General features: G+C 47.6%; 1 long non-coding RNA gene across 1 annotated transcript; it reads right to left on the reverse strand.

The window, feature by feature from the left end:
• Positions 1-1,064: 1,064 nt before the first annotated feature.
• On the reverse strand, positions 1,065-15,032 carry LOC137528498 (uncharacterized). Its single transcript, XR_011023413.1, has 4 exons — positions 14,843-15,032; positions 4,770-4,840; positions 1,984-2,051; positions 1,065-1,873 (listed from the first exon to the last, which is right to left on the reverse strand). It is a non-coding gene; the product is annotated as an uncharacterized lncRNA (long non-coding RNA).
• Positions 15,033-27,469: the final 12,437 nt, after the last annotated feature.

The raw sequence follows: 27,469 nt of genomic DNA on the forward strand, positions 1-27,469 counted from the left end.
TCGTCTATCCTGCATTTGAGATAATTTTCTTTTTAACTTTTAAACTGATTTTAACCATTTTAGATATTTTTGGAGGCACCTCCTCCTATTAATTTGTTGATCGACCCCTCTGTGGTTGTTTTATGTTGGGTATTTTGTTTTTGCTTTACAATTTCCCCATGTAAGTGTTTATTTGGAGAGTGACTGTATACATCCAATAGATGTGCCAACCTATCGACTGATTACTTCTAAAGAGCTGTAGGGCCCTTTTCCACTTGCGGCAATTGCGATGCTGAATTACCAAAATCACAAACCACTAGCCATTTTTAAATCGCTGGGGTTTGCTAAATAACATAGGAATCACGGTAGGTGTTTTTCACTACTGCGATTCGGTTTATACCAAAGCACAATAGCGCTGTGAAGAGATTTTTACAGCGATTTTACTATGCAATGTATTGCATAGCAAAATTGCTATCGCAATCGCGGAAAAAAATTAGGGACCTGCTGAATCGCAATCGCTAGCATTTAACGCAAGCGCTAGCAATCGCTAGTGGAAAGGGCCCAGTGGTTGCTGGTAGCCACCCGGGTTTGTGACTACCCCCTTTTGTGATCTTGCATATTATATCCTATATGCGGATCCTTTTTTGCCATATTTTTGTGCCCCTCTGGAAGATCCACAGGTCTTTCCAGATATCTTCTATTACTCAGATGTTGGTAATGATTACGCAAAGTTTGTTTAGTCAGAGAAATGCTAATTTGCTCCTCTCCCCCCAGAATGGCCATAGACTGTGGTACTGACATTAGTGGCGTTACCCATTATTCTATACATTATTTGTACCTATAGGAAACACACTTTTATCAGAGAGATAAAAACACACAGACACAGTTAAGATTAATACATATATTATAAAGAAAGTAGAAATACAAAAAATATAACATATCCTAGTTGATCCAGAGGAAGGCGAAAAACCCTTCAAGGCCTGGGCCAATTAGCCATAAAAGGGAAAAAATTCCTTCCCGACTCCAAATAGCAGTCAGATAAAATCCCTGGATCAATACCCCCAGGATTTTACACCCCCCCACCTTTTAGGTAACCAGGGTGCCCCCCTTTGAATTAGCCAGAGTGCCCCCCTTTAGGTAGCTGGCACGACCTCCTTTTATATAGCCAGATTACCCCCCTTTTAGTTAGCCAGAGTGTCCCCCTTTTAGTTAGCCAGAGTGTCCCCCTTTTAGTTAGCCAGAGTGTCCCCCTTTTAGTTAGCCAGAGTGTCCCCCTTTTAGTTAGCCAGAGTGTCCCCCTGTTAGTTAGCCAGAGTGTCCCCCTGTTAGTTAGCCAGATTGCCCCCCTTTTACTTAGCTTGAGTGTCCCCCTTTTAGTTAGCCAGAATTACCCCTTTTAGGTAGCCAGAGTGCCCCAACCCCCCATTTAGATAGCCAGAGAACCTCCCACGCCTTTTCCATTTAGGTAGCCACAGTGCCCTGACGGGCCACTGTGCCCGTGTGGGGATGGTGTGGAGAGAGCGGACACAGACACAAGCGCGGAGGGGAGCGAGGGGCCCTAGAAGGCCTGTTATCCAGCGTTGCTCAGATGTGACGGGGTGCGGCGATGGGACTCCTGCAGAGGGGACAGGTCCGGCTCTCCTCCCACGCCTTTTCCATTTAGGTAGCCACAGTGCCCGCACGGGCCACGGTGCCCGTGTGGGGATGGTGAGGAGAGAGCGGACACAGACACAAGCGCAGAGGGGAGCGAGGGGCCCTAGAGGGTCTGTTATCCAGCGTTGCTCAGATGTGACGGGGTGCGGCGATGGGACTCCTGCAGAGGGGACAGGTCCGGCTCTCCTGCAGCCAACTATCGATGCAGGTCTGGTGGAAATGGTGGTTGCACGGAAGTCGTCTGCAGGGAGAACAGAAATGTACATTAATATCCAGACTGACAGAGGCTATATGTGACACTAAATACAGCAAAGACAATAGAAATGTGTAACAGAAATGAGCATTACTTACCTCACCCTCTCTTCCTCCTGGATATCAGCGAGCCAGATGGCGCACATCCCATCATCTTCCCGCTTCCTCTGTGGATGGATAAAAAGCTTATTAGCACAATGAAGGCAGAATAGACCTCAGAGTACACAGATATTACCATATTTTCCACCGTATAAGTCTCACTTTTTGCCTCCAAAAATGGGGAGGAAAAATCCCTGTGCCTTATACAGCAAATGCAGGGAATCCCCGACTTCCGAGCACCGGCGATACGAACCGCGACCTGCCACCATGTCAGGGATTCCTTGTATTAGCTACCTGTGTGGTCTGCTCCCTGTGTAATTCCTGTACCGGCATATACTGGCTCCCCGTGTGGTCCGCTGCCCCTCGCTCCCCTCCGCGCTTGTGTCTGTGTCCGCTCTCTCCCCACCATCTCCACACCTAACACTAACCTTGTGCCTCTCCACACCTAACGCCAACCTCCCCCATCTCCACACCTAACACTAACCTGCCCCCTCTCCACAGCTAACACCAACCTCCCTCATCTCCACACCTTACACAAACCTCTCCACTCCTAACACTAAGCTCCCCCCTATCCACAGCTAACACTAACCTCCCCATCTCCACTCCTAACACTAACCTCTCGCCTCTCCACTCCTAACACTAACCTCCCCCCTCTCCACCCCTAACACCCCTAACACTAACCCTCCGCCCTCTCCACTCCTAACAGTAATATGCAGGAGAACAGAGGTGCCAAAAGGATAAAAGGAAGCTAAATGAGCTTAAAAACCAAATTCTTGGTAAATAGAGGAGGTAGTGGTGGACTTACCTCCTCCAAGTAGACACACAAAGACTGTAGTGAAGACAGTCAATATATTTTATTTATGAACTCCAAATATGCAACGCATTTCGCAGGTTTGATCCCGCTTCATCAGGCAATAACAACGGAGCAATAGCATATATGGTCAGTAGAAGAGCCAGACACCTCTGTGAAACGCGTTGCATACTGGAATACATTATGCGGTGCTGGGATACATTATGCGGTGCTGGGATACATTATCCGGTGCTGGGATACATTATGCGGTGCAGGGATACATTATGCGGTGCTGGGATACATTATGCGGTGCAGGGATACATTATGCGGTGCTGGGATACTTTATGTGGTGCTGGGATACATTATGCGGTGCAGGGATACATTATGCGGTGCTAGGATACATTATGCGGTGCTGGGATACATTATGCGGTGCTGGGATACATTATGCGGTGCTGGGATACATTATCCGGTGCTGGGATACATTATGCGGTGCAGGGATACATTATGCGGTGCTGGGATACATTATGCGGTGCAGGGATACATTATGCGGTGCTGGGATACTTTATGTGGTGCTGGGATACATTATGCGGTGCTGGGATACTTTATGTGGTGCTGGGATACATTATGCGGTGCTGGGATACATTATGCGGTGCTGGGATACATTATGCGGTGCAGGGATACATTATGCGGTGCTGGGATACTTTATGTGGTGCTGGGATACATTATGCGGTGCAGGGATACATTATGCGGTGCTGGGATACTTTATGTGGTGCTGGGATACATTATGCGGTGCAGGGATACATTATGCGGTGCTGCGATACATTATGTGGTGCAGGGATACATTATGCGGTGCTGGGATACATTATGCGGTGCTACGATACATTATGTGGTGCAGGGATACATTATGCGGTGCAGGGATACATTATGCGGTGCTGGGATACATTATGTGGTGCAGGGATACATTATGCGGTGCTGGGATACTTTATGTGGAGCTGGGATACATTATGCGGTGCTGGGATACATTATGCGGTGCAGGGATACATTATCAGGTGCAGAGATACATTATGTGGTGCAGGGATACATTATGCGGTGCTGGGATACATTATGCGGTGCAGGGATACATTATCAGGTGCAGGGATACATTATGTGGTGCAGGGATACATTATGCGGTGCTGCGATACATTATGTGGTGCAGGGATACATTATATGGTGCTGGGATACATTATGCGGTGCTGGGATACATTATGCGGTGCTGGGATACATTATGTGGTGCTGGGATACATTATATGGTGCTGGGATACATTATGCGGTGCTGGGATACATTATGTGGTGCAGGGATACATTATATGGTGCTGGGATACATTATGCGGTGCTGGGATACATTATGTGGTGCTGGGATACATTATGCGGTGCAGGGATACATTATGCGGTGCTGGGATACTTTATGTGGTGCTGGGATACATTATGCGGTGCTGGGATACATTATGCGGTGCTGGGATACATTATCAGGTGCAGGGATACATTATATGGTGCTGGGATACATTGTGCGGTGCTGGGATACATTATGCGGTGCAGGGATACATTATGCGGTGTTGGGATACATTATGCGGTGTTGGGATACATTATCAGGTGCTGGGATACATTATGCGGTGCTGGGATACATTATGTGGTGCAGGGATACTGGGAAGCTTTATGGGGGTACTGGGAAGCAAGATGGAGTACCGGGAAGCATGATGAGTACAGGGAAGCTTTATGGGGGTACTGGGAAGCTTTATGGGGTACTGGGAAGCATGATGGGGTACCGGGAAGCATGCTGAGTACAGGGAAGCATTATGGGGTACTGGGAAGCATTATGGGGTACTGGGAAGCTTTATGGGGTACTGGGAAGCATTATGGGGTACTGGGAAGCATTATGGGGTACTGGGAAGCTATGACACAGAACTGCACAGTGGAATGTTGCTGTGTAGGGTTATAGAGGAATTGCTATGGTTCTCACCTGGCTCGCCTCCCTCCGTCGCTCCATTCCCAGGATCGGTCTCCCGTCCTCTCAGTCGACTCAAGTAAGCTCTGCAATAAAGACAAAGGGATATTGCTTGTCATCTAAATATATATCTATATATATATATATATATATAGAGAGAGAGAGAGAGAGAGAGAGAGAGAGAGAGAGAGAGAGAGAGAGAGAGAGAGAGAGGGAGAGAGAGAGAGAGAGAGAGAGAGTGACAGAGAGAGATTTTAAACTGGGGAAATATCCGTACCTGTATGAGGTTTGTAGGGCTCCCTGTATAATAGCCAGTGCCCTGCTACCTGGGAGACCCCCAACCGCACCGATGGACAGACACCTGCAACACCCCACGAACGCACACCCACCCACATAGCCCAGTGGTCCGCAAACACACGTATATATTTTATATATATATATATATATATATATATATATATATATATATATATATACAGTATATATACAGTATATATATATACACACACACACACACACACGCATACCAGGAGAACCTCTGTGGGCAATAACATGTATACTCTTTCAAACAAAGAGCAGAAATCACTGTTTGATCAGCAAGGTATTACACACTTGCTTGAAAGGAAATGGCGGAGCCTTGCAACTCTGCAAGCCATACAGTTGCATAACGCCCAGCTGTCCCTCTTTTGGAGGGACAGTCCCTCTTTGGGAGCCCTGTCCCACTGTCCCTCTTTCTTATTTGTCCTTTTTTCAGGACTTTGTTCCTCTTTCTATGAAAATATATATATTTCTCTACTAAAAAATGTGTTTGACTCTAAACTTTATTCCCATCCTTTAAATTGATATATTACTAATGTTAAAATGGTAATATGAAGGAAATGAACCAGGATAGAAAGGGCCAGTGTGGTTTAAATTATAAAACATATTTTTCTGATGAAATCTTCATGGTATGCGTGACTAGGGTTGTGACGGGGCGTGCGTGATCAGGGGTGTGGCAGGGGCGTGGCTTAAAGAGACACTGAAGCGAGAATAAATCTCGCTTCAGTGCTTATATTCAGCAGGGGCATGAGTGCCCCTGCTAAAACGCCGCTATCCCGCGGCTAAACGGGGGTTTCTTACCCCCCAAACCCACCCCTGCAAAATCTACGACCAACTTGGTCGTAGATTTTGCTGCTCTTGAGGCAGGGCTAACGGCTGCAGCCCTGCCTCTCAGCGCCGTCTATCAGCGGCGCATCGCCGCCTCTCCCCCGCCCCTCTCAGCGAAGGTAGACTGAGAGGGGCAGAGGAGAGGCGGAGATACGCGCTGACAGACGCGCGTGAGGCAAGGCTGCGGCCATTAGCCCTGCCTCAATCAGGAAGTGATCCCCTGCTGCACTGAGGGGATTTGGGAGGTAAGGGACCCCTGTTTAGCCGCGGGATAGCGTCGTTTTAGCATATGAGCTCTGAAGCGAGATTTATTCTCGCTTCAGACTCTCTTTAAGTGTCCCTCTTTCTCATCTCAAAAAGTTGGGAGGTATGCAGTGGAGTTGCTGAATTCCCTCCCGCCCATTACCAGGAAAGCAGACAATGAAACACAGGAGATAAGCTGGTCCCTGCAGAGTCCAGGCTGGAAGCAGGGGCGTAGCAATAGGGGTTGCAGAGGTAGCGACCGCATCGGGGCCCTTGGGCCAGAGGGGCCCCATGGGGCCCTTCCTAAACCAAAGTATAAGCTGTTTATTGGTCCTGTGTTGGTAATGATCACTTCTATATATGCTTTAAATGGTAGTAATCATTAACAAGCTGTTCCCCATCCCCTTCTGGCACCTCTGACACTGTAGATGACCTTGGCAGGTTTTGTTGCGCTGTATCAATTGCTACATATAGAGTTCTTGGGGGGGGCCCCAATGTAAAACTCGCACCGGGGCCCCTAAATTCATAGCTACGCCACTGGCTGGAAGCACAGCTATACTATGTGTAAAGAGGAGCGATTCATGTCTTCCAGGCAGACAGCATGCAAGAGCTCAAATCTTCTGCCTCAAGTACAGGAGGAGAGCTTCCTGTGTAGACACAAGCAGAGGAGAGGGTGGGCGGAGCAGCTGTGTCAGAGGGCACACTCTTTCAATCAGTGCTACAGTTGGGGCGGGGCAGACAGGGCACTTTCAGACACCATGGCTTCTCCATGCACTATAGAAGTGCATTCATCTTACAGGTTAAGCAGCTGGCTTGTCTGTTAGTTACCCCCCTGTCTACTCCTCACACAGGGCCAGGGGCGTCGCGAGGCACCAAGCAAACCAAGCGTCCGCTTGGGGCCTCAAGGTCTTAGGGGCCTCGGCGTCGGCGTGACGTTACTGTTTTCCCACAGCCCCGCAGGGCTGGCAAAGCAGAGCAGGGCTACGGGAAGATGGCCGCCGCCGAAGCCCTGCTCTGGAGACTATTTATGTCTCCAGTACAGGGCTTCAGGTGGCCATCTTCCCGTAGCCCTGCATTCAATCAGCGCGGGAGACTGGAGGAGGGAGGGAGCACCGTGGGAACTGCGCGCCTGAGGAGCCGGCCAGGAGACGGGGAGAGAAGACTTCTGCCAGTGCCAGGTGAGTAAATTATTTTCTTTTTGCAGCCCTAATTGCGTTTGAGATCTGCTGAAAATGTGCCCTAATTGCATTTGATTTCTGCTGAACTGTGCCCAAAGTGCGTTTGATATCTCCTGAAAATGTGTCCTAATTGCATTTGATTTCTGCTGAAAATGTGCCCTAATTCCATTTGATTTCTGCTGAAAATGTGCCCAAATTGCGTTTGATATCTGCTGAAAATGTGCCCAAATTGCGTTTGATTTCTGCTGAAATGTGGCCTAAATTGCTTTTGATTTCTGCTGAAAATGTGCCCTAATTGCGTTTGATATCTGCTGAAAATGTGCCCAAATTGCGTTTGATTTCTGCTGAAAATGTGCCCTAATTGGGTTTGATTTCTGCTGAAAATTTGCCCTAATTGCGTTTGATTTCTGCTGAAAATGTGCCCAAATTGCGTTTGATTTCTGCTGAAAATGTGCCCTAATTGGGTTTGATTTCTGCTAAACTGTGCCCTAATTGCGTTTGATTTCTGCTGAAAATGTGCCCAAATTGCGTTTGATTTCTGCTGAAATGTGGCCCAAATTGCGTTTGATTTCTGCTGAAATGTGGCCCAAATTGCGTTTGATTTCTGCTAAAATGTGGCCCAAATTCCGTTTGTTTTCTGTTGAAATGTTGCACAAATTGCATTTGATTTCTGCTGAAAATGTGCCCAAATTGCGTTTGATTTCTGCTGAAAATGTGCCCAAATTGCGTTTGATTTCTGCTGAAATGTGGCCCAAATTGCGTTTGATTTCTGCTGAAATGTGGGCCAAATTGCGTTTGATTTCTGCTGAAATGTGGTCCAAATTGCGTTTGTTTTCTGCTGAAATGTTGCACAAATTGCGTTTTTATTTTCTGGTGTCTGGGGTAACTGTTGCTGCATTTATTATTTAATGGTCATAGTTGGCTATATTTTCTGTGCTATGGTTAAGCTCCGCCCATACAATGTCATGGCCACGCCCAATCACTCCAACATCAATTTTCCCCCGCAAACAGCCCCGCCTCAATCCGCCCTCCCGCTCCACCCACATATCATGGCCATGCCCACTTACGCGGGATAGCCACACCCATTGGATAGGGCCTCTTCCTACAGTCCGCTTGGGGCCACAAAAACCTTAGCTGCACCCCTGCCCAGGGCTCCATACCCTCCCCCGCATCATAGTTTGTATGCCAGCAGGGCCGGATTTAGGCCAAGGCCACCTAGGCCATGGCCTAGGGCTCCACAGGAGCAAGGGCACCAAAGCAGCAAGCTAAACTGAAGCAGCATTTGCAATCTTGCATATGCTGCAATGCAGGGAGATGAGGCAAGTGCCTGACCACGGTACTCTGCTGCTAGCTGCCTGTGCAGCAGCCACCTTGCACTCTGTATAGTAAAATGAACAGAGGCACCAAAAGAATAAAAACAAAATCTAAAATGTTTAAAATTGCTTAGGAGGCAGTGGTGGACTTACCTCCCTCAAGCAGACACAAGGAAGCTGTGTAATTCAATAAAGATAAGTTTAATGGTACACTCCAGGGGTTAAGTACAACGTGTTTCGCAGGCATACACCCGCTTCATCAGGCAGTAAAAGTAGGAGCACACAGCTGGGGACAAAATATACTGTATACCTTGCACTCTGTGCACATTTGCATTGTAGCCAGTGGCTATGGACTTGGGGAGCATTGGAGACAGAAGGGTAAAGGAATCTTCTGCACTGGAAACGAGTGGAGAAATGAGACACTGATGGCTGCTGCGGTGTGAAGGTGAGCTGGCTACCTATACTGAAAGGGGGGTAGGAAAAGGAGGGATTAAGGCAGTCAACTGGCTACCTATACTGGAGGTAAAGGGGGGGGGTCATCTAGCTAGCTATACTGGAGGGAAGGGGGGAGGGGTCATCTCGCTACCTATACTGAAAGGGGGTGGCTGGTGTCAGTGGCCTTGGGCGGTAAAGAGTACAAATCCGGCCCTGTATGCCAGTGGTCTGTAGAGATTGGATCCAAACACAATAGCATTGCTAGGTAACAGCACAGGATCTGTCTGTCTGTACCGTGTTGTGTCCCAGAACTGTCACCCTAGCAATCGCATCCGATCACTACAGGTTGAAACCATTACAGGTGTCCACTAATCTTAAAGGACTTACAAGCTCAAATTTACAAAAAAAAAGTTAAATACCTTTTTAAATTCTTTATGTATGAAGGACACCATCGACGCCCTCCCATTAATTCCGTCTTGCCCCCGCTTCAATAGCCCCTCCGGTCCCGACCCCACTGAACAGGTCGAGTTAAAATTCCCGCCTCAATATGGCCGCCACAGATGGCCGTGGCTGTGCAGTTCTAGGGCCTCCTCTCCCCGTGGAGGCAAGGCGGAATGAATGGGAGGGCGTCGATGGCTTCCTCCATACATAAAGAATTTAAAAAGGTATTTAACTTTTTTTAAAATTCAGCTTGTAAGTTCTTTAACCACTTGCCGACCGCGCACTCATACCGCGCGTCGGCAAAGTGGCAGCTGCAGGACCAGCGACGCAGTTCTGCGTCGCCAGCTGCAGGCTAATTAATCAGGAAGCAGCCGCTCGCGGCGAGCGGCTGCTTCCTGTCAATTCACGCCGATGGGCTCCGTGAATAGCCTGCGGGCCGCCGATCGCGGCTCGCAGGCTAAATGTAAACACAAGCGGAAATAATCCGCTTTGTTTACATTCGTACAACGCTGCTAAAGTAAAACAGTAGCAGCGTTGTACCAGATCAGCGATCCCCGGCCAATCAGCAGCCGGGGATCGCTGTCACATGACAGGCAGGAGCCTGTTAGAGGCTGCACAGGACAGATCCGTTCCTGTGCAGCCTCGGATCTCCGGGGAAGGTAGGGAGGAGAGGGAGGGGGGGAATTTCGCCGCGGAGGGGGGCTTTGAGGTGCCCCCCCCCCCCGCAACACCCAGGTAGGCAGGAGCGATCAGACCCCCCCAGCACATCATCCCCCTAGTGGGGAAAAAAGGGGGCGATCTGGTCGCTCTGCCTGCACCCTGATCGGGGCTGCACAGTCCACCCAGCACAGATCAGCTAAAACAGCGCTGGTCCTTAAGGGGGGGGGGGAGGGGAAAAGGGTGGGTCCTCAAGTGGTTAAAGCAAACCTGGACTGAAAATTAAAAGTCAAAATTAACATACACACGTCATATATACCCCTGTATAGTCTACTCATCAATCCCTTTCTCCTCTCCTGCGTACTGTTTGTCCACTGTGATCAATGGAATTCTCCGTCCTACATTTTAAAAATGGCTATTACCCCATAACAGCTTCCTGGTCAGCACACTGTTAAATTCTAATATCTCCCATGTGAACCATAGTGAAACATGGACATTACCTTGCTCATTAGTTGTCCTTTCAGGTATAATAAACAGGAAGCAGAAATACAGCAAAAAAAAATATTTTTTTTTTGGGGGGGGGGGGGGGGAAGCGCATATAGAAACTCATGGAAAACGCATGAAAAACGTATACCGCTGCGTTCCCATTGACTTTCATTATGTGCGTATTTGATACGTGAATATTATACAACAAAACCTGCGTTTTTAAAAACGCAAAATTGAAAACGCATAGAAAACGCATATGCTGCTTTTATATGCGTTTTTTTCCTGCGGCCCACAGACTACCATTAACGGCAAAAACGCAGCAATTTCCGCAACGCTAGCGTTTCTGCTATGTGTGCACCTAGCCTTAAGGTAGTCTTGGTGTAGCTGATTTCAGAGTCTATTTAAATGAATGAATCAAGGGCCAGATCTAACATTTTCACACCTTGGCCCCGGCTCTGCACAGGAATGCTTCAGTAGTTTGAATGTCCTGATTAGTACTTTGGAAGGGGAGGAGCATAGACACATCCACACTGGTCAAGCCTGTGTGCATGCTCTCTAATGACCTGGGCAGGGGCGGCCTTAGGAATGTACCATCTGTGCATGTGCACAGGGCCACCATTCCCACGGGGGCCACCGCATGCGCTTACCGATGGACGACCTGGTCACTATGACTGCACATGTCACTGCAGCGCACCTGTAATAGTGATACAGTGTGCTTTGCCAGCACCTGCATGCATCACTAGTAAAGGCACTGTCTGCAGCCTAGTTGCCAGGAGGTGCTCCCCAGCAGCATGGAGAAAGGACGCCACATGCAGAGACAGTGTGGGTGGAGGCAAAGCGCAGTGGCAAATTTCAGCAAATGTTAAACATTTGTGTCATGAGCACAAAGCTGCTATGCAGTGTCTGCAATGGATATGGCCATTTACCCTGCATAAGATCCCATAGTGACATTGGGGTCACCAATTCTTTCTCTGCTCAGGGCCACCACGAGCCTAGAGCCGTCCCCTGATCTGAGTCTGTGTTCATCACATCCGCTACATCACTTCCTCATGCATGTGCCAGTGGTGTATGAACCATAGGGCTCCCCAGAGCGCAGTGGTCCGAGCATAGACATGCCTAGGGGTGCTGCTGCGGTCATGGGGTGCTGAGGGAATCTGGGGTGACTGCTGTGTGTCCCTCGCTGGTGTTAATGCTGCCCGCTTGCTCACCGCTTCCTCTCCCAGCACTCATCTATGTTGTATGAAGTTCCCCTGGTTCCGACCGCTGCCCGGGATCCCCATCCATTCAGACTTGCAGATATCTTCAGCATGGCCACAGTGATAAGTTAGCGGTGACCAATGACAGTGCCGTATAATTCACTACCTGTAATTATACAGCTCTGTCATTGGACAACGCTTGTCTCACGCATCACTGCGGGCCACACTGTTGATGTCTGCAAGTTTGAATGAATGAGTAAAGCCTGGACACTCGGGCAGCAGAGCAAGGGGAACGATGTGCAGGCAGACAAGCGTCGGAGAGGAAGTGGCTGGCAGGGCTAGCACCTGTGTGGCAGCCGACTGAAGGGAACTTTGCCACACTGGGAAGCAGGTGAGATACTTCCCAACCCAGAAGACTGGGGGGGGGGGGGGGGGGGGAGGCTGTTGCATACACTAGGCCACCTATACTTAAGGGGGCTCTTATACTTCAGGGGTGGAGGCATCTGACTACTTTGCGGGGGGGGGGGGGGGCTGCCTGCCGATACTTAAGGGGGGCATCTGACTACACAAGGGAAAGCCACCTATACCAAAGGGGGGGCAGGCCACCTGACTGCTTTGGAGAGGCTTCCTATACTTAAAGTGGATCCGAGATAAACTTTTACTCATTGCATAATTGTGTTCCTGTCATATAGTTTATAGGGCATTCCTCAAGCCAAATACTTTTTTGTTTTAATACTCTAATTCCCTATAAACTAAACAAATCTTGCCCACAGCTCCTTTTGTACCTTGGCACTGTAGCAAGGGCTTATGAGAGCTCAGTTTGGGCAGGAGGAGGAGGAGATTACTGGCCATTGATTTCAGAGGCAGAGGGGAGGAGGGAGGGGGAGAGGGGACTGCATTTACACACAGGCAGCTGATAGCATCTCTAGTCCTCGGCCTGTGACAATGTGACAAACAGAACATGGCTGCCCTCATTGTATCATAGGAATAAATAATCATAAACTTTTGAAGCTGCTTGCACCTACATATGCTGTGTAAACTATCTAAACTTTAGTTAGATAAGTTACTTGTTATCAGGGGAGGACTGGGACCTTTTGGCCTGGGGGGAAAATGCAACCCAGAGGCCCTTGAAAGGGGGGGGGGGGGGAACGACAAATGACAAAAATGGGCGTGACCATGTCATGCTGTGGGTGGAGTCAACTGCATGACATGTCAGTATGGACCAAAAATCTCAGAGGAATGCCATAAAGAATTAAAATTAAGGCATTTCTGATGGCAAAAAAAGAATATATTCAGTACTAGCAAGACATACTGTACCTAATAAAGTGGCTTGTGAAATACAGGTAGTCCTTGGTTAATGAAGGAAATAGGGAATGTAGGTTTGTTCTTAATCTAAATCTGTCAGAACACTCATTTCTGTGCCTCTTCTGTCCCCCTCTATGTCACCTATTCCCCCTGTGCCTTTTTTGTCCCCCTCTGTCTCTTTTGTCTCCCTCTGTGTCACCTCATGTCTCTTGTTCCTTTTTTTCCCTGTGTCACTCTTGTTCCCCCTGTGCCCCACCCCCATGGCTCCTGTGTTCCCCCCACTGTGGCTCCTTTGGTTCCCCACTCCCCGCAGCGGGAAGAGCAGCAGTCTACTCACCTACTCCTGGGTGCCTGCATGATAAGCGTCCTCCTCTGCCTGCTCCCTCCTAATGCCGGTGTCGCGTAATGATGTGACCAATATAATCCAGCAGTAGGGGGTACCAGTGAGGAAGATAGGAGAACGCTTATCATGGAACCGGCCGCGCTGGGAGTAACCATGGTACCTGGAGGCTAAGTGACAGGAAAGTCACCATAGTTACTCTCAGCTTGAGGAGAGCAGAGAGATTTGCCATTGTATCGAGGACATGTGAGTACTACTCTTAAGGGGGGCTGTGGAGCACAGGGACAGCTCAGCCTGATGCCCCTGCAGAGGGTGAGGAACCAGGCATGGCCACACGCCTCCCTGATCACACTTCCATAGTTGGAAATGTTTGCAGCGTGCGCAGTACCAATTTGAAATGTTTGCAGCGTGCGCAGTACCAATTTTTAGCAACTTCGCAAACGCAAAATGCTCCCGGCTGTGGGAGCACAATTCAGGAGGCACATGCAACTTACAGAGGGAACAGCTGCTGAATGGATATCAGAGAGGAACAAGAAGGACAGCAGGGAGAGGGAATGGTGGGGAAACAGGCATGTGCAGAAGTGCATGACTGGCTAGATTACCAGGAGGGGGTTGTGTAATATTACAAGACAACAAAGCGGCCAGCGAGGGAGCACCTCATGGGGCTGGAGGATGCCCCAGGTAAGTATAAATACACCAGTACACAACTCAGGTACACTTTAAGGTTTCTTTTAAAGGACTTCCAATGCAAAGTAAAAAATCTATTTTTTAATCACCTAGGGCTTCTTTTGGCCCCGAGCAGCAGTCACAGTTCCTTGCCGCAGCCCTGGTCCTCTTCAATGTCCCTGCTGGCCGTCCACAATGATGGCTACCCGCCAGGTGGTCTGGTCTTCTGTGCCTGCGTGTCCACATCATCTAGCACATACTGGGCGTGTGCACAACTAATGCTCAGGAGCAGTATGCGCCAGATGACGCGGACTCAGGCGCAGAAGAGCCGACCCTGCCAGCAGGTAGACATCATTGCGGACGGCCAGCAGGGACACTGAAGAGGACCAGGGCTGCGGCAAGGGACTGCGACTGCTGCTTGCGGCCGGGAGAAGCGTGATTTAAAAAAGAGATTTTTTTTTTTATTGTGCATCGGAAGTCCTTTAAGTAAAGTAGTAAGTGTTAGTGATATAGTACAGTATATCAGTGTGCAGTCAAACTAGAAGAATATATAAATATGCATCCAAAGAGCCAGTGCTGCAAAAAGCTACAACTAGCAGGCAGCAGTGAAAGGGTTACATGTACACAGAGCTGGCCAGTTCAAAACAAAGCAAACAAATGAAGAGGAGAGGTGTCCGCTTACAAAGAACATTGTCTGGTCAGCCGCTGATGTCTGGCTGCAGTGATCTGTGCCCTGTCTCGTCCAGCTTCAAGGGGCAGGACGCTGGGAATCTGGGATTGAAACTTCTGCGTTCATTTCACCAGGCAGCACTGAAATCCTCCGGTAGCCTGGCCACTTCAAATGACTCGCTAGAGAGCCACCTCTGCTCTCTCTTCACTGGCTGGCTGCTACTACAGGCAGGGGGCAGGACCTCTGTTGCCTAGCAGCACCTCGAGATTCACCAACACGCACTGCATTGGGCCGGAGGAGAGAGAAGCTTCTATGAAAAAGAGTAGGAAAACATCCTGGCGGCCCTGATGAAAGGTGCAGGAGGCGGCCCGGGGGGGGGCAATCGCCCCCTGTCCCCCCAGGCCAGTCCGCCTATGCTTGTTATAGTTAGTTTTTCATCTCAGATCCGCTTTAAGGGGGGCATATGGCTACATACTGAAAGGAGGGGGAGGCTGCCTAAAAGGGGGAACATACTGAAAGAGGGGAAGCCACCTATACTAAAGGGGGGTTCTCCTATACTTAAAGGACCTCTGTCGCGAAAATCTTAAAATTTACAATACATGTAAACATATACAGATAAGAAGTACGTTTCTTCCAGAGTAAAATGAGCCATAAATTACTTTTCTCCTATGTGGCTGTTACTTACAGTAAGTAGTAGAAATTTGACATTACTGACAAATTTTAGATTCTTAAGGTGCGTACACACATGCGACTATAGTCGTTTGTAACGATCGTTCCCCGATCTTTACCAACGACGATCGTTACAAAAAACGAACCACCGACTATTAAGGCAAACGACGAACGAGCCAAATCGCTACAAAAGAAAGTTCTGTCTCGGCGGATTTTAACCAACGACGATCGTTTGCAAAAGTAGTACATCGTTGGAAACGATCGTTCGTACTAGGCTTGACATGCGCATTTCACTATTTCTCCATGGAACTTCTCATTTTTATGCGCAGGCGCAATAGTTGCTTTCTGTGATGTAACGTTCGTTCTAACGATCAGATCGTTACACACATTTTAAAACTACCTTTACTTAGGTCGTTCTTTCATCAATTAAAAGTTCGTTCGTCGTTCTTAACGAACGATCGTTGTCGCATGTGTGTACGTAGCATTAGACTAGCCCATCTTTTCATGGGGGGTTCTCAGGGTTTTCTTTTTTAAAAGCACTTAGTGAATGGCAGTTGCTCCGGGAGGCGTGCCAGCATCTTTGTATAAATCTTTTTAAAGAATAAAGGCCATGCTGAATCCCCATGAAAAGATGGACTAACCCAAAACCTGTCGGTAATGTCAGATTTCTACTACCTACTCACTTGCGCACGGAAGGGGGTATTCCGGGTGTCTGGAAACTCCCCTCTGCACCGAGACCGGAAGTATGTGTGTGCGGCGAGGTTGTGTGTGTGTGTGTGTGTGGCGAGGCCTCACGCTGCGGGGGGCCTCGCTTGCTGCTGGCGGTGGGCATACGGGCACCAGGCAGAGCTGCAGGGAGATGGAGGACTTTCCACTTACGGTGCCTGGATCATGCGCAGCTTCTATGAACTTCCTGTCCCTGCCGGTGTCTGTCGCTATGGTAACCGCATGTCATCACAGGGGGAGCTCTTACTGATGCGACGCGCGTGGAGAGAGGCTGAAGATAGAAGCTACCTGCAGGATGAAGGCAGGTAAGTGGAAACTCCTCTCTCCCCGCTCTCCCCGCCTAACCTAACTAACTTATACTGGGGCATATACCTATCTAATCTATACTGGGGGACATATACCTATCTAATCTATACTGGGGGACATATACCTATCTAATCTATACTGGGGGACATTTACCTATCTAATCTATACTGGGGGACATATACCTATATAATCTATTACTGGGGCATATACCTAGCTAATCTATACTGGGGGACATATACCTATATAATCTATTACTGGGGCATATACCTATCTAATCTATACTGGGGGACATATACCTATATAATCTATTACTGGGGCATATACCCATCTAATCTAAACTGGGGGATATATACCTATCTAATCTATACTGGGGGGCATATACCTATGTAATCTATACTGGGGGACATATACCTATCTAATCTACACTGGGGGACATATACCTATCTAATCTATTACTGGGGCATATACCTATCTAATCTATACTGGGGACATATACCTATGTAATCTATACTGGGGGACATATACCTATCTAACCTATACTGGAGGCATATACCTATCTAATCTATACAGGGGCATATACCTATCTAACCTATACTGCAGACATATACCTATCTAAGCTATACTGGGGGCATATACCTATCTAATCTATACTGGGGGGCATATACCTATCTAATCTATACTGGGGGACATATACCTATGTAATCTATACTGAGGGACATATACCTATCTAATCTATACTGGGGACATATAACTATCTAATCTATACTGGGGGCATATACCTATCTAATCTATACTGGGGGACATATAACTATCTAATCTATACTGGGGGACATATACCTATCTAATCTATACTGGGGGGCATATTCCTATTTAATCTATACTGGGGGACATATACCTATCTAATCTATTACTGGGACATATACCTATCTAATCTATACTGGGGGACATATACCTATCTAATCTATACTGGAGGGCATATACCTATCTAATCTATACTGGGGGACATATACCTATATAATCTATACTGGGGGGCATATACCTATCTAATCTATACTGGGGGGCATATACCTATTTAATCTATACTGGGGGACATATACCTATCTAATCTATACTGGGGGACATATACCTATCTAATCTATTGCTGGGGCATATACCTATCTAATCTATACTGGGGGACATATACCTATATAATCTATTACTGGGGCATATACCTATCTAATCTATACTGGGGGACATATACCTATCTAATCTATACTGGGGGGCATATACCTATCTAATCTATACTGGGGGACATATACCTATATAATCTATACTGGGGGACATATACCTATCTTATCTATACTGGGGGACATATACCTATCTAATCTATTACTGGGGCATATACCTATCTAATCTATACTGGGGACATATACCTATCTAATCTATACTGGGGAACATATACCTATCTAACCTATACTGGAGGCATATACCTATCTAATCTATACTGGGGCATATACCTATCTAATCTATACTGGGGCATATACCTATCTAACCTATACTGCGGACATATACCTATCTAACCTATACTGGGGGCATATACCTATCTAACCTATACTGGGGGACATATACCTATGTAATCTATACTGGGGGACATATACCTATCTAATCTATACTGGGGACATATACCTATCTAATCTATACTGGGGGCATATACCTATCTAATCTATACTGGGGGACATATACCTATCTAATCTATACTGGGGGGCATATACCTATTTAATCTATACTGGGGGACATATACCCATCTAATCTATACTGGGGGACATATACCTATCTAATCTATACTGGGGGACATATACCTATCTAATCTATACTGGGGGGCATATACCTATTTAATCTATACTGGGGGACATATACCTATCTAATCTATACTGGGGGACATATACCTATCTAATCTATTACTGGGGCATATACCTATATAATCTATACTGGGGGACATATACCTATCTAATCTATTACTGGGGCATATACCTATCTAATCTATTACTGGGGCATATACCTATCTAATCTATACTGGGGGACATATACCTATATAATCTATTACTGGGGCATATACCTATCTAATCTATACTGGGGGACATATACCTATCTAATCTATACTGGGGGACATATACCTATCTAATCTATACTGGGGGACATATACCTATCTAATCTATTACTGGGGCATATACCTATCTAACCTATACTGGAGGCATATGCCTATCTAATCTATACTGGGGCATATACCTATCTAATCTATACTGGGGCATATACCTATCTAACCTATACTGCAGACAGGACATATACCTATCTAACCTATACTGGGGGCATATACCTATCTAACCTATACTGGGGGCAACTATATGGGCTACCTATACTGGGGGGGACCTATAGCTGGCTACCTATACTGGGGGCACCTATACCTGTCTGCATGGCCGCCGCAACGTGTGCGCAGTGGCCAGCCACCTGCCGGATAGAGGGTTGCTGCGGGTGACTGGAGGTTCGTGGAATCACGGCAAGGTCGCAGGATGACTGCAGGGGAGTGGAAGAAGCCCCAGGTAATTTAAAGAGAAACCGTGACCAAGAATTGAACTTCATCCCAATCAGTAGCTGATACCCCCTTTTACATGAGAAATCTATTCCTTTTCACAAATGGATCATCAGGGGGCTCTGTACGGCTGATATTGTTGTGAAACCCCTCCCACAAGAAACTGAGGACCATGGTACTCCTGGCAGTTTCCAGTCTGTGAATCTTGTTGCATTGTGGGAAATATCTGTGTACAGCTGTTTCCAACTGCCAAAAAAGTGAGCAGCAGCTACATCACCTGCCAGCAGTAAAAATGTCACCATGTGATAAATGTCAGAATGTAAATCAGGGATTTAAAAGATTTTACAATGGGCAAACACTGACTAAATCATTTATACATAATTATTGTAAAAATGAAGTACTTTTTTTTTATTACATTAGTTTCACTGGAGTACCTCTTTAAACTACTGGGATTTTGTTCAGTTAAAGAGGAACTCCAGTGAAAATAATGTAATAAAAAAAGTGCTTCATTTTTACAATAATTATGTATAAATGATTTAGTCAGTGTTTGCCCATTGTAAATACTTTTAAATCCCTGATTTACATTCTGACATTTATTACATGGTGACATTTTTACTGCTGGCAGGTGATGTAGCTGCTGCTTGCTGTTTTGGCAGTTGGACACAGCTGTAAACAGCTATTTCCCACAACGCAGCAAGGTTCACAGACAGGAAACTGCCAAGAGTACGTACTTGTTTTGTCTTGTTTCTTGTGGGAGGGGTTTCACCACAATATCAGCCATACAGCGCCCCCTGTTTGTGAAAAGGAATAGATTTCTCATGTAAAAGCTACTGATTGGGATAAAGTTAAATTCTTGGTCAGAGTTTCTCTTTAAGTTTTGTTCAGTTTTCAGTTAAGGGACTCTTTAATGGGGGCATACTGAAAGTGGGGGGGAATCTCACTACGTATGCTGAGTGGGGAGCTGGGATCTGGCTACGATACTTAAAGGAAAGATCCGAGGTAACTCTGGCAGCTATCCTGTGCCCTCGCCACAGCTCCGCTCCCAGACGGGGGCCCGGGGGTCCCCACCGATGCAGATCCCGTTGAGAGTCTACTGCACCTGCTCAAAAGCCGCTCACGGTCGCACTGACATCATCTGGAGTGTTCTGCGCAGGCGCATAGCTACTCTGCCTGCGCAGTACACTCCAGACCACGTAAGCATGACCCTTAGTGGCTCTTGCGCAAGCGCAGTAGATGCCGACCTAGCGAGGTCGGCATCTGCACCGGAGGTGACCTCGGGCCACTAGCTAGATACAGAGCTACCGCGAGGACACAGGACAGCTGCCAGGGGCTGAAGGAAGCCCTGGGTAAGTAGATTTTTGTTTTTTAATTACCTTGGAAAATGGGGGGAGTCAAATACCCTAGGTATGCCGCTGGCATGTGTATCCATTTGTTACTTCTGCTATAGGCAGTTACTTGCTCATTAGTAGTTTAGTTGCCTTTAGATTTGTACCGGTGCTTTGACTATCTGTATAAGGTAATGGGGGTAAGAAAGCACTGACACAAGAGCTTACAATCAGATTATCACGCTGGTGCATGATGAGAGCATGCAGTTCAGGTACGTGAGGTAGCGTACAGGTAATTACCACAATAATACACAAAGGGTAGTCTAGATCAGGCTGAGGTCATGTACAGGTCAGAGATAGTGAGGTACAGAGTAATTAGGCTAAATCGTAGTCTATAATCGAGCTGGGTCATACACATAATCAGATGTCAGTCGAGTTGCAAGGATCAGGCAGTAACAAAGTCAGGGACAGTGCAGTTTCTAGGCTAAAATGCACCCAGGGCGAGGGTGTAAAAATTGCGCCCCGAAGCAAGGTATGGGTGCCCGCAGTATAGGTTAGCCAGGTCTAGTTGCACTCAGTATAGATTCCCCCAGAATAGGTACCCCAGTATAGGTAGCCAGCTATAGGTCCCCCCCAGTATAGGTAGCCAGGCATAGGTGAGCCAGTATAGTTGCCTCCGGTATAGGTTAGCCAGGTAGGTGCCTCCAGTAAAGGTAGACAGTATAGTTGCCCCCAGTATAGGTTAGATAGGCAGACATGCCCGGTATAAGTTAGATAGGTAGGTGCCCCCAGTACAGGTTAGCTAGGTGGGTGTCTCTAATATAGGTAGCCAGAATAGTTGCCCCCAGCATAGGTTAGATAGGTAGATGCCCCCAGTATAGGTTAGTTAGGTAGGTGCCTCCAATATAGGTAGCCAGTATAGTTGTCACCTGTATAGGCTAGCTAGGTAGGTAGGTGCCCCCAATACAGGTTAGATAGGTAGCTGCCCCCCAGTATAGGTTAGATAGGTAGCTGCCCCCCAGTATAGGTTAGATAGGTAGCTGCCCCCCAGTATAGGTTAGATAGGTAGCTGCCCCCCAGTATAGGTTAGATTAGGTAGCTGTCCCCCAGTATAGGTTATATTAGGTAGCTGCCCCCCAGTATAGGTTAGATTAGGTAGCTGCCCCCAGTATAAGTTAGAGTAGGTAGGTTCCCCCCAGTATAGGTTAGATTAGGTAGGTGCCCCCCCCCCCCCCCAGTATAGGTTAGATTAGGTAGCTGTCCCTCAGTATAGGTTAGATAGGTAGGTGCCCCCAGGATAGGTTAGATAGGTAGGTGCCCCCAGGATAGGTTAGATAGGTAGCTGCCCCCTCAGTATAGCTTAGATAGCTGCCCCCCAGTATAGGTTAGATTAGGTAGGTGCCCCCCAGTATAGGTTAGATTAGGTAGCTGCCCCAGTATAGGTTAGATTAGGTAGCTGCCCCCCAGTATAGGTTAGATTAGGTAGGTGCCCCCCAGGATAGGTTAGATTCGGTAGGTGCCCCCCAGTATAGGTTAGATTAGGTAGCTGCCCCCCAGTATAGGTTAGATTAGGTAGGTGCCCCCCAGGATAGGTTAGATAGGTAGCTGCCCCAATATAGGTTAGGTAGGTGTCCCCCATGATGGAGGGGGGAGCCGCAGCCGCGGGGAGGGCAGCCCGACCTCTCCCTCCCTCTCCCCGGGCCGCCCTCTGTGCAATCCCCCCCTCTCTCTGCATAGACGCTGATACACACGCTGCTTCCTGTTTGAAGCAGCGTGTGTGTGTATCAGCGTCTATGGAGAGATGAGACTGGCGGCGAGAGAGCAGCGATTGGAACCAGGGAGGTGAGTAGTTTTGTATAGCGCTTCCCTGCTGCATTACTCTGCAGTCCGAGGGGAGATCGCACGGAGGGCGGCCCGGGGAGTGGAAGGGAGGGAGAGGTCGGGCTGCCCTCCCCGCTGCTGCGGCTCCCCCTCCATCACAGCGCCCCCCTCCCAGCAGCGCTCAGGGCGCCCGCATGGGCCGCACGGCCGTAGAAACGGCCATGGTCATGGACATGCCGAGTCGGTAACGAAATCAGATGGCAGAGGTACAAGAGGGCTAGACAATAGCGAGGTCAGGAAGCAAGCGAGAAGTCGGTACACAGATAATATACATTATAATGTAATAAATAAATTACTAGAATAATTACGAAAATAACAAAGGACTGACTAACTAGAGTGCATATATATTGTGCGTCTACACAATATATCAATGTAGCTCAAAGTATCTAGCTAGACCTAGAACCAGCGAACTGATTAGTATCAAGGTCGGCGAGCACTGATCGTTCTGGTCCTTAAATACAAAATGCCACTGTAGTAGTAGCCACTCCCATCTGGTGATGTCACATAGTGACATGACCTGCAGCCATCCCTACATCCTCCTCCTGAGCTTATAAGGCTCACTCGAACTTGCGCGCAACCCAAAGGTCGCACCACGCATGCGCGAGTCAGAAGACAACGCCGGAGGGACGCCGGGGATGCCACCAGCTGACTCCAGTGCAGAAGCCCCGCCGATCGCCTGGACCATGCCGGAGACGTTGCGGGACCTGCCACTGGAAGGTAAGCTCATTACAAAGATTTAGTTCTGGGTATCAATATTTTGCACAAAGTACCTTGCAAGTAGAGATGGCCTGAACCTCCGATTTTCGGTTCGCGAACCGTTTCGCGAACTTCTGCTAAAAGTTTGGTTCGCAGGAACTTTTGCGAACCGCAATAGACTTCAATGGGGAGGTGAACTTTGAAAACTAGAAACATTTATGCTGGCCACAAAAGTGATGGAAAAGATGTTTTAAGGTGTCTAACACCTGAGTTTTTTCAGTGACTACAAGAGGGAAATTTTTTTTTTCAAAAAGACCTTATAGTTTTTGAGAAAATTGATTTTAAAGATCTCCTTCTGACCATGGGAAAATAAACCCCCACAGACTTTAGCGGTTAATAGCAAAGCCCTTTTAAAAGCTAGAAACACCAAAATTACTGGGAATGTTAAGTGGAGTAGTGGGAACAAGAGGAAACATTTTTTTTCAAAAAGACCTTATACTTTTTGAGAAAATCAATTTTAAAGTTTCAAAGAAAAAAGAGTCGATTCATTAAAAAAAAGAACCGATTCATTAAAAAGAACCGCATGATTCATGAACCGTTAGTATAGCTTAGAATGCATCCTGAGCAGGACGTATAGCTGCCAGCTCCTGCTGTCTCTCTCCACCTGCCTTCACCTGTCACCCTCACCTAGGCTGGCACCTGGTGCACCGGGTGCCAGGCTAGGTGAGGGTGGCAGGTGAGGAGGTGGGGAGAGACAGCAGGAGCTGGCAGCTATGCGTCCCAAAGGACGCATTCTCTGCTATGTGGGGGGCGTCGGAGATCTTCTTCTTCAACTTAATTGAAGATTGCAAGATAAGAGGATATTGTATTTGTTGGTTCGTTTACCGAGGATATGGGCATGGGAATTTTTTTTTAAAGGTAGAGGTATTTATTTATGGTTAGTTTAGAATAATAAAATACTTTTCTCATGGTTTTGTTTTTATTTTATTTAACCCTTTGTGGAAATGTGTAAGGGGTTCTTTGTACCCCTATACTTATTTCTCCTGGGAGGAAGGTGGGCATCTGGAGTCCCCTTCTTAAAGGGGACTCCCAGATGCCACCATGAACCTGCCCATGGAGTCGTCGCCTCCACCTCCTCCTGGGGCACTGGAGGTGGGGAAGAGCACCTTATCCATGGATTGGACAAGGGCTCGGGGAGGAGGGGAAGGCTTGGCCACACCTCCCCCCGGAGCCCCCCCATACCATGGACCATTCGGCATCATTTATATGCGTGCATACATCGGACGCATCGGGAGGAGGTCCTAGAGCTGAGCAGCCACAATCGTGTCTATGCTGATTGCACAGCCGCGGCAATCTGTGGCGGGCGGCCTTATTGAGGGGGGAATGAGAACCCGACCCGTTCGGGTCCATGGCGACCTCCATGGATCTGGATTATGAAAACTTATTTAACTTGCTAGGATGTAAGGGGCCTTTGCTATTAACTGCTAAAGTCGGCAGGTAATAACCAAACAGAGTTATGGGGTGCAAAAGTGCTGAATTGTGCCATTGGCTTTTGCTGGGTTCCTTATTTCACTTTCAAAAATCCCAAATCTTTTCAAAGGCTGACGGCTCAGCAGTGGCACATTTTCTAGCATTGTAGGGACTGTTAGGGGGATCATGACTGGTGAGTTTTGGGCCCCTAGGCCAAAGAGGTCATAGCCTAGGGTCACAAAAACCTATCCATTTTGGCAATGTTAATGGTGGCGATTCATAAATCACAGCCATGGCCGTTAGCACAGTCTAAATCTCACGACATGTCTCACGCAGGTAGAAGGCATATTGTTGTACTTGCACTCCAATGTTGGGTTCCCTACATCTCTGCAAACCAGAGTAAGGCCCAGTGCACACCAAAACCGCTAGCAGATCCACAAAACGCTAGCGGTTTTGGGTGCGGATGACAGAGTTTAGTCCCAGTGCACACCAGGAGGATCTTGATGTGATCCGCCGGGTGTTCACCGGCCGCATCCGCATGGCTAATGTATCTCTATGGGCTGGTGCACACCGGCGGTTTGAGGTTTTAAGCAAACCGCAAACGTGCAGCAAGAGGCACGTTTGCAGCTTGCTAAAAACCTCAAACCGCCGGTGTGCACCAGCCCATAGAGATACATTAGCCATGCGGATTTTCAGGCGGATGCGGACGGCGGATCCGCCCAGTGTGCACTAGGCCTTACAGGGGTGCAAAAGTGCTAAATTCCCCCATAGGCTTTCATTCATTAATTCGGCGGGCATTAAAGTCTATGGGTGAACCAAACTTTTTTGAAAAAAGTTCCTGGTTCACTGCTGCTAACACGAACCACCGAAGTTCGCCACGAACCGTTCCGGCCATCTCTACTTGCAAGAAAGTGACAATAATTAAACAGCAAAAGAAAGTTTCCCAGAATGAGGCCAGATTCTTGTAGAATAGTAAAGGAAGCAGCATCATGTAGTGCAGGTAATCATATCACAGCTGATTCACATTGCTGAAGATCATTGCTGGGCTGGCAGGAGAACAGTTTCTCCTCAGGTTATAGTTTTCTCTGCAGTACTACAGACATCTCCAGTCTATGTGCTGTATGGCCAGGGAACTATCCTTCTGATAGATATATCTAACTTTCTACCATACACCCAGTAGCGTAGGGATCACCATAGCGGCCAGAGCGGCTGCTGTGGGGTCCGTAGTCAAAGGGGGTCGGTGGTCTCAGTCAGTGGGGGTCCGTGGCAGGCCTCATGGAGATCCACGGTGGAACCCAAATTGCAGAGTATTGTGCAGAAGCTAAAAGGAAGCAACATACCTCTCCATGCAGAGATCTTCTTTCATTCTCCTGGCATCAGTCTTTATGACTATAGCTCTTGTCTCATCGCGTGGGTTACATGACCAGAAAGGGCGCTGTCATCATAGAGTCTCTGATGCTAGGAGGAAGATAGATCACCGGTGGAACGCAAAGAGGTATGTTGCTTCCTTCTAGCTTTCACTCACTACTCTGCTTATGGAGGGAGGCTGGGCTACATATATTTGGGGGTGCTTATCTGCCTACCTGTACATGGGGGGCTAATCTGGCTACTTATATTTGGGAGTGCTTATCTGGCTACCTGTGCATGGGGGGCTAAGATGGCAACCTTTACCTGGGGTGCTAACCTGGCTACCTATATTTGGGGGTCTAATCTGGCTATCTGTACATGGAGAGCTAAACTGGCTGCATATATTTGTGTGTGTGTGTGGGGGGGGGGGGTGCTTATCTTCCTACCTTTACATGGGGATCTAATTTGACAATCTGGCTACCTATACATGAAGGATTAATCTGGCTAACTATACAGGGGGAGCAAATTTGGCTAACTATATTTTAAGGATCAATCTGGCTTTCTACCGTATATTTGTAGTGCTAATCTAGCTACCGATACTGGGGGCTTATTTGGCTACCAATATTAGGGGTTGTTCATGCTTGGAGGCTATTTCAGGCCACCTACATTGTTACTAGTACTCATACTAGGGTTACCCCTAGCTACCTATACTTGGGCTACTTAATACTGGGGGTTATCTCTGGTTTCCTATGCTGGAAGGCTACTTGGAGCACAAAGATACTTTTATAATGTTGTAATTTTTTCGAGGGGGACAAAAAAATGTGCTTAAGGGGCCCCATGATTTCTAGCCACATTTCCGCATACAGCATACATTTTAGGCTGAGTTCACACTAGCAATATGGAGTTTGGGGAAAACAAGTTTAACCTCTTGAGTACCAGAGGTTTATAAAACCTATCCCTCCCCCCCCCCCCCCACCCCCCTCTAGTGACCAGGCCATTTTTACAATTCCGCACTTCTCAACTTCAACGTTTTATTGCTCGGTCACACTTAGCACCCAAATTAATTTTACCCCCTTTTCTTCTCACAATTAGAGCTTTTTTGGGTGATATTTGACTACTGCTGCGATTGTTAGGTAGTTTTCCCTCCCCCCTTCACCCCTAAATTGTCCCTACACTAAGATACATACACTATGCTATACATACATAGACATATGCCTATGGAAGGGATTAGATTGTGAGCCCATCAGAGGGACAGTTAAGTGACAAGGCAATAGTCTGTGCAGCACTGTGTTAGATGTCAGTGCTATATAAATACATTTTGCAATGTAAATAAAGAAACCAGCATGCCAGCACTGATCAGCCGCTGGCAGGCTGATCGTTGTGTCCCGTTGTGTTTACGGATGGGAGCTTGTGCCCGTGCGAGCGTAAGCTCACGTCTAATCTCATTCCTCACGAGATTACACCATATGAATAACAGAGCAACTCTGCGGCCGCCAATCAGCGTTAGGCGGTCGCAGAGTGCTTAATGGAAAGTTATAACAATAATGAATAATAGATTTCTGCAATAACGTGCAGACACAACTTATTACACATATAAAACGCCACTGCTATTCAACTTGTACATTTGAAGTGTCCATAGTTTAATTTGAGGTG

The sequence above is a fragment of the Hyperolius riggenbachi genome, chromosome 8 (genome assembly GCF_040937935.1).
Source record: "Hyperolius riggenbachi isolate aHypRig1 chromosome 8, aHypRig1.pri, whole genome shotgun sequence".
NCBI classification, from domain to species: Eukaryota; Metazoa; Chordata; class Amphibia; order Anura; family Hyperoliidae; genus Hyperolius; species Hyperolius riggenbachi.